Consider the following 11,454-nt stretch of genomic DNA (forward strand, 5'->3'; position numbering starts at 1 on the left):
CAAAATTGGTGAAAAAGAAGCAAAAATTCCCTGTAATAGGCCTATGGGGTCCCAGAATAGTTTTGGGAGAACTACAACTGGGCGACACTGGTGGTGTCGCCCGGGTGACACTACTGGTTTTGCCCTTTCAGTCATAAAAAAAATATTTGTAATCTTTAATTTTTTTCTTCAAAATTTTGATAAAATAAGGTTACAATAAAATTTTAGAAGCAAGAAAACAATATTTTTGATGAAATAAATTAAAATAAAGTAAAATAGAAAAGTGTAGATAGAACATACCTGTATCAAGAAAAATATGTTATTTATATATTTAAAAATTTTATTTTGATCTAAAATTTGTTGAGAAGTCCCAAGGGAGCCTCTAGAAAAAGACCGCAAAGTTTCTAAAGATTCTAAAACTTCTAAATTTGGGCGACACGAGGAGTGTCCCCCTGGACTTGGGTGGCACCGGTGGTGTCACCCGGGCGACACTGTAGCTGTCGCCCAAGACCGACAGGGTTTTGTAGCACAAAAAATCTAGATCCTTGTCACAGCCAGTTTTTGGGACTTTTTATGACTGAAAACAATAAAAACAGTGAATAAAAATCGTACTTTGGTGTTTGAATCAAGCTGAAAATGCCCCACAGTGGGCGCTTAACTATTTACGATGCAAAATCTGATAGATATTCCGATGAAGATCTCTCGGATCTTGACACCTTAAACTGATGAAAAATATTTGGTAGAGAAAGTGGGACAAATCGAATTTAGATCTGAGACCAGATCTGCCCGGAAACGAGCAGATTTGTTCTCAGATATGTGGCAAAGCCAACGTTATCCAAAGCATTAAAAACACGATTTTAAAGCAAATTAATAGATCAAAAAAAAAAAAAAGATTCAAACAGTAAGGAGAAAAAGAAAGAGTTATAGAATGATACCAAACTGAGCTGGATGGAGTGGGACTCCCGAGCCTTTGAGGGCTTGCCTATATCATAACCAGCGTCCTCTTTGCCTCTCTGATTTGGATGTTGACCAGTAGATATTTGGTTTCAAAGGGTTGTTGTGCCCTAAGGATCTAAGGTTTTAGGCTTGGGCTTAGGGTTAGGGTTGTTCTCTCTGAGGAATTCTCTGTGTTTCTAAAGTAGTGTCCCCTCAAATGGCCATGAAAAAGATATTTTAAAAGGGCCAATAATCTGTTGGGAAGGATATCTTTCCATAACCAATAGATCCTCAATAAAAATTTCCGTTTTTGAGAATTCAGATCTAGGCGACACGCCTAGTGTCTCCCAAGCAAAAAGGTAAAAAAAACATAAAAAAGGTAGGAAATCGAGGTACACTTGTCGCCTAATCCATAATTTGTCCAAAAAAAAAATTTTCACTTTGGGTGTGTTCCTCAGCCTCTTGTGAAGATCTTAGGGAAACTTTGGGTCAAAAAGGATATCTTTACTATTTTTAATTATTTTTTTAGTAAAATAGGGCATCTACAAGATTTTGGGTCAAAATAGGGTTTCTACAAGGTTCAGGGTAGGCAAACTAGTTCTAAGTCACATAATAGGCTGTGTGAACTACGGATTTGGGTTTACTAGGATAATATGGTCCTAAGGGTTCAAGAAACCATAGAATTTGCCAGATTTAAAATGGGGTGTGTAAACCAGGGCTCTTGAGGATGGGTAGATTGTCTATAGTATTTGGGTGAAGAAGAAGTGGTGGACCTGGAAACTTCAAGGCACTTGGCCTCTTAGGTGGAGGTCGTAGCATTTTCCCTATTCTCAAGCTCATATTCCCTATGCTGGGTGATGCTTCTGAAATTTGCACCATGTGACAGACTTCCTGAGAATAGAAGCTCTGTCCTCTTGATTCTCTCAACCTCTGTTCAAAGCCGGGCTCAGGGGGCCATTGGGGTTTCTTTGGCTTTGACCTCTTATACTTCTTTGCGGAAGAAGATGGCTCTGAATTGGCTTGCTTGAGCCGCTAGGACGTCACCGACCATCAAGAATCCAGCCGCTGAGCTAGCATCTTTCTTAGTCGTCTCAGGTGTGTCCTGCTTATATTAGTTCCTTCGAGTTCTCTTTCAAGGGCCTCAAAGTCTGGACTACCTGTAGAAGACATAGAAGAGGAAGGGGAAGAAGAAGAAGCGGAAGAATAGGAAGAGAAGAGGGGTTAGTAGGTGAGGGACCTTTAAGGTCATCTCCCTCATCGAACTGACTTGGGCAGCTTTTTACGTCTTCACCGGAGTTGGACGTGTGCAGGGGAGCTTTTGGGTCTTCCCCCTACTTGGACCGTTGGGGGGTGCTTTTAACATCGTCACCCTTATTGGACGTGCGCCACGTAGAAGGTGGCTCAAGGATGTCCTCATGATGAGATGAGGGAGGAAGGATGATCGTGCCGGTGATGAAGTTCTGTAAGGTTAGCAATGGAGGAAGAGGCTTGAGAAATTCTTGCTCGACCGGTGGTTGAGGAATTCTATTCTTATGGCGAGCAGCCCTTGGCACCCGTCCCCTCTTGGTTTCCTTTGGAGGTGCTTGATCCATCTTGCTAGGTTTGTGAGCAGCCCTAGCTTATCGAGCTGCCTCTCGCTTTAAGGACTTGAGTCTGCTTCACTCGTGATAGACTCTCCATGGTTGAGAAGTTGTGGGTTCAGCGGAATCAGAAGTATCATCACTAGAGACTTGTACTGAGATGTTCTCCTAGATGGGGACGCTGACTGGCAGGTGTTCTTCCACGACAAAGTAAGCAATGTGACCTCTTTGCACCTTCTTTGAGACTGTCTTCGAACCCATAGCATTTGCTCAGCTTGTGGCCCCATATCTAATGATACGGGCACCAGTGAATCTCGGTTACCTGAGCAAGGCGGGTGGGCTGCCTTGCCAGCTTTGGTGTGACGAGTCTCTGTTGGAGCATCATACCGAATAAATCCTGAAGGAGATTTGATGGCAGCTCATTAGAAGAGTACAAGCCTTCGTTTTCTTCCTATTCTGTCACCGCGTGGGAAGCCTCAGTTGCTCGGAGTGCTTTCTTAAGTTCTTTGAGCTTTATCTGACCCTTCTGGATCAGAGCCTCGATGAAGCCTTTGAGTGTGTAGCATTCCTCTGTGGGGTGGCTTATCCTCTGATGATCAGCATAGTAGTTTGCATGCGTTTCATGACCATCTTGATCATGAAACTTGCTGTCAGGTAGCTCAATCATATTATGCTCCAGTAATAGTCAGAGCAGTGCTGAAACCCTTTCCTTTTCGAAAGGCTCCTTAAGGCTCTGACTGCGTCTTTGTTGTGCTTACCCCTTTGGAGAGGTCCAAAGTTTGGGAAGCGGCCTTCTTCGGATCGCTAACAATGACGACTACACTGATTGCCCCTTTCTGCTGTTTGCCCAGGGTGTTGGTGCGAGAATTACCATTGCCTCGGTTGTTTCCCGAACTTGCAAACTGTTGACGTGACCCACCATGGTGGTGTGACAGGCTCTCTATGCGACTGACTTAGAGAACAGCTTCGACATGGAGGTAGGATTGGAGGCCTCAACATGTAAGGCAATCTCAGGTCGCATGTTTCATATGCAAGTCTGGACTGCTTCCTTCTCAGATATGGGATTAGAATGGTAAGCAGCCAAATCTCTCCCTCTCACTATGAACTGGTCCATAGGCTCGTCTGACTCTTGGGTCAAGGTGAGAAGCTCGATGGTTTGGGCTTCTCTCTCGACCTCATAGAAGTACTGGTAGAACAGTCACTCCATTTCCTTTGAAGTATGTACTGAATTGGGGGGAAGCTAAGCATACCACTGAAAGGCTGAGCCATCAAGAGTTTCAACAAACTGACAAAGGAGGAGTCTCCCATCAGCCGTTGTCTCTCGACATGTCGCTTGGAAATATCCGATATGTTGGTGCAGGGATGTTGTGCCATTGACCATGAGGAGCTTCCCTTTTTGGTAATCCGAGGGAAATAGAACTTGATCAATGTAGGAGGGGGTATGACGTTTGGTAAAGTGTTGTACCTTGCATTCTTGGGATCCATCAAATCTTTAAGCTGTGGGTTACAATAGCATCGATGTTTTCCTGTGAAAACATTCAAGGGGCAGAGCTATCTTGTGAGGCCTACGAGGGAGTCTATTTTGGAGCTGCGTCTGCCAGGGGATGGGAATTTGCCTCATGGTGGGGCGAATTGGCTGCGGATCGCAATGCTTTTCATGCGGTCAATCTTCTCCATCATGGCGTGCACCATGTCTTCAAACCTATTCATGCGCTCTTATTAGGAGTCGTTAGGGTCGTTCACGACCATGATGCTGACCATCTCTTCAGGGAGGTCAGCCTTAGGTGCAGTTGAAGGCTTCCGAGCTTGGCAGGTCGTGCACGACAGATCGAGTAGCAAGGGTTCGGCATGCCCTGACGGAACTCGAGTCTTATATGTAGACCGTGTGAGAACCGGTTCTCGATGGTCTTCGGATCATAACTGTTGGGTGGTTTAATCATCTTTTATGATGCTGACCACTATGCAGGATTCACCAACTATGAAGAGGGTAGAAGGGGTTCTGGTGAAGAGGGTCATCAGAGTTGGCTGCCTCGACTATTTTTGTGGATTCTCTGGTTAGGATTTACAGACCTTTGTCGAGCTTGGTTTTGAGGCTTTGATAAACCCCCAGTCAGAACAACGATTGGGATTGCAGTTTGTTGGCTTTTCTTACGCAAGAAAGAGCCGTCTCCATTAGATGAAGCAATGAGTGTGGACCAGGAGTTAGGGCTAACCTAGGCCGGGGAGGACAAAGGACTTGGTCTCCCAAGTCCAGTAGAACTTGGGAGCTAAACACTGGGTCTTTGCTCAAAAGGAAAGTTGGGAACGAAGTCGGAGGAGCTTGTCCTCAAGGGGAACTTGCAAATGTGGGGATGAGAAAATCCCCAATCCAGATGAATGGGTAAGGCACCTAGAAGCCATGTGTGTGTAGCACAAGAAAAAACAAAGGAGAGACTAGCCAAACAAGCTCGATCTGACAAAGGGGTAGTGTGTCGCCAATGGAGTTGTCAAGTTGGTTAGATGCCTCGATCTCGCCCTCCTGGTCGAGATGTCTTGGAGACATGTGCCTCTGGTTTCAGGGAAAACCCGAGACTTGAGACTGCTCTGTCGGGAACCTTGTTAAGAAACAAGGGTAGGTACATCAACCACTGAGAGAGGAATCTAATGTGAGGCGGTACACACCTCACCTGGGTCCATGACTCACTTGGGCTGACTCGCATGGACACCCTCTTAGATCACGACGAAAATCCCTCCAGTCCTACAACTGGTTCGAAATCGCCTCCCCTGACCTGTATTCTCCTATTCTTACAATCACATACACACGAGTAATTTATAAGAGGGCTAAGGGACCCCACCTTGTCTTTGGGTGAATGCACACAAGAGTGCACATTCAGAGAAGAATGGAAAGAAGTGATGAGAAGGAGATTGAGGTGATGAAAGGAGAAGAGAGAAATAGAAAAGAGAAAAGAAGAGAGAAGAAGAGACGTTTAACAGGGTGGCTAGCCTGACATGGTGATTGACCTAGCGTGGTAGCAAGATGGGCACGGTTACTTAGACCGGTACGACGGTAATACTACTCAACGATAGAACCAATATCAACTAGCCTGGTATAATGGAAAGTCTGATGTGGCAGCAAGACATGCACGATAACTCTGACCGGCACGACGGTAAAACTGCTCGACGACTAGACTACCATGATAGTGTTAGACTAAATGTGTGCCGTGGTCAAATGAGGGAGAAGAAAAAAGAAGAGAGAGAAGAAAGAGAGGGAGGAAAGAGATGAGAAGAACAATAAGAGAAGAAAATAAATAAGAAAAAGAAGAGAAGAGAAAGGAAGAGGGAAAAGAAGAAGAAGATTAGAAGAGAGAAAGAAGGAGAAAGAAAAGAAATGAAGAAGAGAGAGGAGAGAAAGAAGAGAGAAAAGAGAGGAGAAGGAGGAGAGAAGAGAAAAGAAAGAAGAAAAAAGAAAGGGAGGGAAAAGAAAGAAAGAAGAGAGAGAAGAGAGAAGAAAGAAGAGAGAAGAAAGGAAGAGAAAGAATGAAAGAAGAGAGAAGAAAAAAGAGGGAAGAAAGAGAAGAAGTAGTGCAGAGAGGAGAGAAAAAAAGAAGAGAAAAGAGAGAAGAAAGAAGAGAAGAAAGAGAAGAAGTGAAGAAGGAAGAAAGAAGAAAGAAGGAGAGAGAAGAGAGAAGAAAGGAGAGGGGAGAAGAGAGAAAAGAGAGAGGAGAGATAAAAGAGAGAGAAGAAAGAAATGAGAAGAGAAAGAAATGAGAAGAGGAGGGAGAGAAAAGAGAGAGGAGAGAGGAGAGAGAAAGATAGAGAAAAGAGGAGAGAGAAAGATAGAGAAAAGAGGAGAGAGAAAGAAATAAGAAGAAAGAGAAACAAGATAGAAGAAAGAAGAAAGAAGAAAGAGAAGGAAGAGAGAAGAAAGGGAGAGAAAAGAAAGAAAGAAGAGCGAAACGAAAGAAGAGGGAAGAAAGAGAAGAAGAAGTGAGAGAGGAGAGAAAAGAAGAAGAAAAGAGAAAGAAGAAAGAAGAGAGAAGAAAGAGAAGAAGAAGTGAAGAAGGAAGAACGAAGAAAGAAGAAAGAAGGGAGAGAGAAGAGCTAAGAGAGATGAGAGTAGAAAGGAGAGGGAGAGAAGAGAGAAAAGAGAGGAGAAAGAAAAAAAGAGAGAGAAGAAAAAAATGAGAAGAAAAAGAAAAGAGAAGAGGAGAGAGGAGAGAGGAGAGAGGAGAGAGGAGAGAGAAAGATAGAGAAAAAAGGAGAGAGAAAGAAGAAGAAAGAGAAAGAAGATAGAAGAAAGAAGAAAGAAGGAAAAAGAGAGAAGGGAAAACAAAGAAGAGAGAGAAGGAAGAGAGACTGAAGAGAGAGATGAGAGAATAAGGAAAAAGAAACATGGACGGCGATAGAGTTTCACCATCCATGACAGAGTAGAGAGAAAGGGGAAAGAAGCTGGATGACAATGGGTTCCACCATCTATGACAGGAGAGGGAGAGCAAGAGAGAATATGAATGTCAATAGGTTCTGCCATCCATGATAAGAGAGAGAGAAAGAGAAAACATGGACGACGAAAGGTTTCACCGTCCATGATAAAAGAGAGAAAGAGAAAACATGGACGACGATAAGTTCCACCGTCCATGGTAAGAGAGAGAGAAAGAGAAAACATGGACGACGATTGGTTGTGTCGTCCATGATAAGCGAGAGATACGGGAGAGAAAAAAAAGACATGCGCGACAATAAGCATCTCCATGCGTGTCAAATGAGACTCATACACGACCTAGCCCGCCACTTGGGAAAGGGCCTTGTTAAATGTCCTTGTTAGAGAATTGAGAAAGGCATGTCATGCGTGGCAATAAGCATCACAGTGCGCAACATGGGGAAGGAGGAACTTGAACAGAGGCTCGGCCCACCACTCAAGTTAAGGCTCAACTCACTGTGCACGTTCCAAGAGAAGGAGGATGTCACGCTCAGCGATGGGCACCGCCATGTGTGACTGGAGAGGAGAGAGAAAAGAAAGAACAAGGAGAATAGGAAAGAAAAAGAGAGATTAAGAAAGATAAGAGAGACAAGGGACAAAAAGAGGGGATGAGAGGGGAAAGAGAGTAGAGAGAAAGAGGAAAGAAGCGAAAGAAAGACACGCACGAGTGTAGCCTATTGTCGCGCGTGTTGAAATAGAAGAGAGAGGTAAAATGAGGGAGAGAGAGAAAGAGAGACTTGCACGACTATGCTTACTGTCATGCATGTTTGAGGTAGAGAGGAGAGAGGCAGAGAAAAAAAAAAGAGGAGAGAGAATGACAAAGAAAATAAGAGGGATAATAAAAGAGGAAGAAAGAGAGAAAGAATGTGAGAGAAAAAGAAAGAAGAGGAGAGAGAAGAGAGAAGACAGAAGAGAGGAGGGAAGAGAAACTTACCTTTACTGAGGGGTATCAGACTTTTCTTTTTTCTCCCCTCTCTCTCTCTTGAATGAGGCCCTCAATCTCAAAGCTAATTATGAATTTTATTAACCAAATTGAAGGTCCATTACAATGGGGTAGTGTGGTATTTATAGACTCGGGCTCAAAACATGGGTGAATGCTCGAAATCTAACTTAATTGATGATAATTACAATTTATTTAAATTTAAATAAAATTTAAAAATGGTAGCAAAAATATGGTTGTGCCCCTACCTAATAATTCACAAAATTTCAAAATAGTCCCCGATGTTACCTTAAAACATGCGTCATCTTCCATGAATGATTCTGGGTTGCTCCGACGCTCATTTGGTAAAAGGATTATTACTTTCTCATTGGGTTCGGCATGAAGATCAATTTGATACTAACTTTGAACCACGGATCGTGTTTTTTGGCCACTATCACTCGACTTGAAATTTGTATGAATCTTAGAAACTTTCGATCCGTAGTGTGCTCATTTCTTAATGTATTTTTGTGATTTTTTAGCTAAATTGTACCGAGCATGCTGTCACGATCGCGTTGCAATAAACGCAGCTCAATTTCATGCCCGAACGAATATTTTTCCATCTTAAGTTTTTTGTAGGAACATGAATTTCGACGGTCAGAATTTGTAAGAATTTCGATGCCTTCGTGTGCCGAATCCAACTGTTAATCACGTGCAAGGTTCGACCCGGATGTAGCCCTGATCCTTATGTATGCAACTAGATGTAGCCTTGAACCTTATGTATGCAACTAGTTTCGTGTCAATTAGTTATGTGAGAGTCGCGATATGACTGCTCGAGTGGGTGGTGCTTCCACTGATTTTCCTGCAACCCTTATCATGAATTGTCATCTTCTCTCTAGCTTTTCTCCCCGCTCCGGCACCATCGCGGGACGTGCTACATATCGAAACGATCGTCTTGATGAGGAAAACACGCTCAAAAAATGTGAGCGCAATCTGACTTGTAATGAAGGAGATATAAGACTTCCAAGTTGCTGTTCATGACTATAAAAATCGGTCTCCTTTAATGGTGACTAGTGCAGGGATGGAACACAGGAATGACGTGCGACCTACCCTTTTTTAGTCTTTTAGCTATAACTTTGTCTAGGAGTGTCTGTTTAAGCTGAAACTTGACCCTAAGGGGTTTGCGACCATTTTGATTCTAATGACGGTGGTCCCATAGCATTTTGATATTTCGTTAATAGGGTTCCAGTTATAGGGTCCGTTTTAGGGTGCTAGAGGCTGATTTTTTTGAAACTGTTTATTTGTCTACACTGCCTTAGCATGTCGAATTACGACAAAACTTGGCAAGTGGACTTTTGATGTCCTTGGGAATATCCTCACCCATTTTGGGGTAATTCTGAGATTGTCAAGAATTCCACAATAAATCAGGGCCTTATTGACCGACTTTTTCTTTATTCTGCATCGGGGGCCCATGGTGTCGAAAAATGTCTTCAAACAAGCCCCTTAAAAAAAAAAAAGGAAAAAAAAGGGAAAAAAATAGAGAAGAAGCTAAGCGAGGTGACACCCACCATGAGTAAAAGAAGAAGAGCTTCAAGCGGACATAGCCATCAAGGCTATGGGTAAAATCGCCCAAAACCCGCAATGGTTCCATGAGTAAAAATGAAAAGCGGGCATAACCACGAAGCCATGAGTAAAAGAGTCATGAATGAAGAAAACCGGGCATGGCAAAAACCCGCAAGGGTGCTATGAGTAAAAATGGAAATCAAAAGGGAAGACGTGGCCTTGAAGTCACGGGTAAAAACATCTCAACAAAAGGACTTGTTGAAAACCACTCTCGTGGCACCACTCCCACCTAGTTTAAGGGAAAACCTGCAAGGCCACTTGAAACGAAAAAATTTCGGTCATTGTGTCATCAAAACATTCATCCCCTGTGCCACCTTAAAAATATTTTTTGGCCCTTGTGCCTTCAAAAGTTCGGGCCCCTGTGCCATCAAAATTTCCGGCCCTTGTTGTTGAAGTGTACTTTCTGACACTTGTTATCCTTGGTTTGTATAAGGAGAGAGCAGTTTGCAACCTAAGAGCACATGAACCAAAATGCCTGTGGACTACGGGAGCAGTAGGTCAATAAGCCCTGATTATGAGTATAATTCTTGATGATCCCAGAATGGCTCCAAAATGATAAAAACGTGGATAAGGGTCCCTTAAGAATGACCTTTAAGTCTGGTCACAATCTGATGAGATTAAGACCGATCAGATGCTAAATTCGTTTTCAGAATTCTTCCTTTGTCATGCTAAAAAGAGATCCTACAACTACAGCCCTATTTTCGAAGCTTCAAACGATAACTGGGTCACTTCCATTCGATTCAAAAGGCTCAAAAACCCCTGAGTACCAAGTTTCAAGTCATTCAGACCCTCTTGGACCAGTTTGCGGCTAACTTATGAAAACTAGGTAGGCCGCACACAATCCTAGTGCACCCTTGGAGAACCAGTTTCCATAAGTGGAAACTGTGCTTTCCAATTTAGGGTGGAAATTTTCATGGTCGTATCTCCTTCATTCTGAGTAAGAATTAGCCCAAATTTTGGGAGGATCTTCACCTTATCGACTCGACTATTTTGAGTAAGAATTAGCCCAAATTTTGGGAGGATGTTCGTCTCATTGAGCTCTCCAAGTTACTGATATTATTTTTTCCGGACAGTGGCCGGAAGGACCCCATGACTGCCACGAGAGGTTCAACTCATGGCCATGGCAGGAACTCATCTAGAATTACTCAGCTTGTTACGGGCAAAGGGTAAAATCATCATTTTTCCCCCACTTTTAGCATTTATTTAATTCAGTAAAAATGTATTTTTCAGAAATTAGGTTAGTTTTCAGACATTCACCTATGTTGCCCATGGTTGCCTTTAAATACCTAGCATGTAATAACTCAGGGATTATCTTTTGCATCTTTGGATGGTCTTTCGATGGTTTTTCGATCGCCCTTTGATAATTAGAAAAAAGCTCTCCCTTGCAGTTAATTTTGTTCATCTCTAGAGAGAGAGAGGAGAGAGAAACTTTTGCTCACTACCCTTGACGTTAGCCATCGAGCAAAGAGTTACTACGTAAGCTTCTCCCCCCCCACGTGAAAGGTAAGGGGCCAGCGGTCAAGCCGTCGGCCCTGACATTCTGCCTCCTCTTCTTCCTCTTTTTCTCTTGCCTACTCCTTCTCCCTTACCCTTTATCTTCTCTCTATTCTTTTTTTCTCTACCTTCCCGGAATGACGGCCCAAGCCTTTTTTCAAGGCGACAGGTCTCAACCGTCACTTCGCCTTCCCTCTCTTCTTTTCCCTCTTTTCTCTACCTTCCTTGACAAACAGTCTGAGCCTCTTTTCAGAGTGGTAGGTCTCAACCATCATTTCACCTTGTCTCTCTTTTTCTTTCTCTTTGCTCCACCTTCCTTGGCCGGCTGCCTGAGCCTTTTCCCACGAGTGGCAGGTCACAACTGTCGTTACACTTTTTTCCTTTCTCTTACCGATTCCCTTTCTTCTCACCTCCTCCTTTCTCTCTCTCTACTATCTCTTTGGCCTCCCTACTCATCTATCCTCTCTTCCTCT

The sequence above is a fragment of the Amborella trichopoda genome, chromosome 10 (assembly GCF_054954075.1).
Source record: "Amborella trichopoda isolate Santa Cruz 75 chromosome 10, AtrichopodaSantaCruz75HAP2 v2.0, whole genome shotgun sequence".
Taxonomy (NCBI): Eukaryota; Viridiplantae; Streptophyta; class Magnoliopsida; order Amborellales; family Amborellaceae; genus Amborella; species Amborella trichopoda.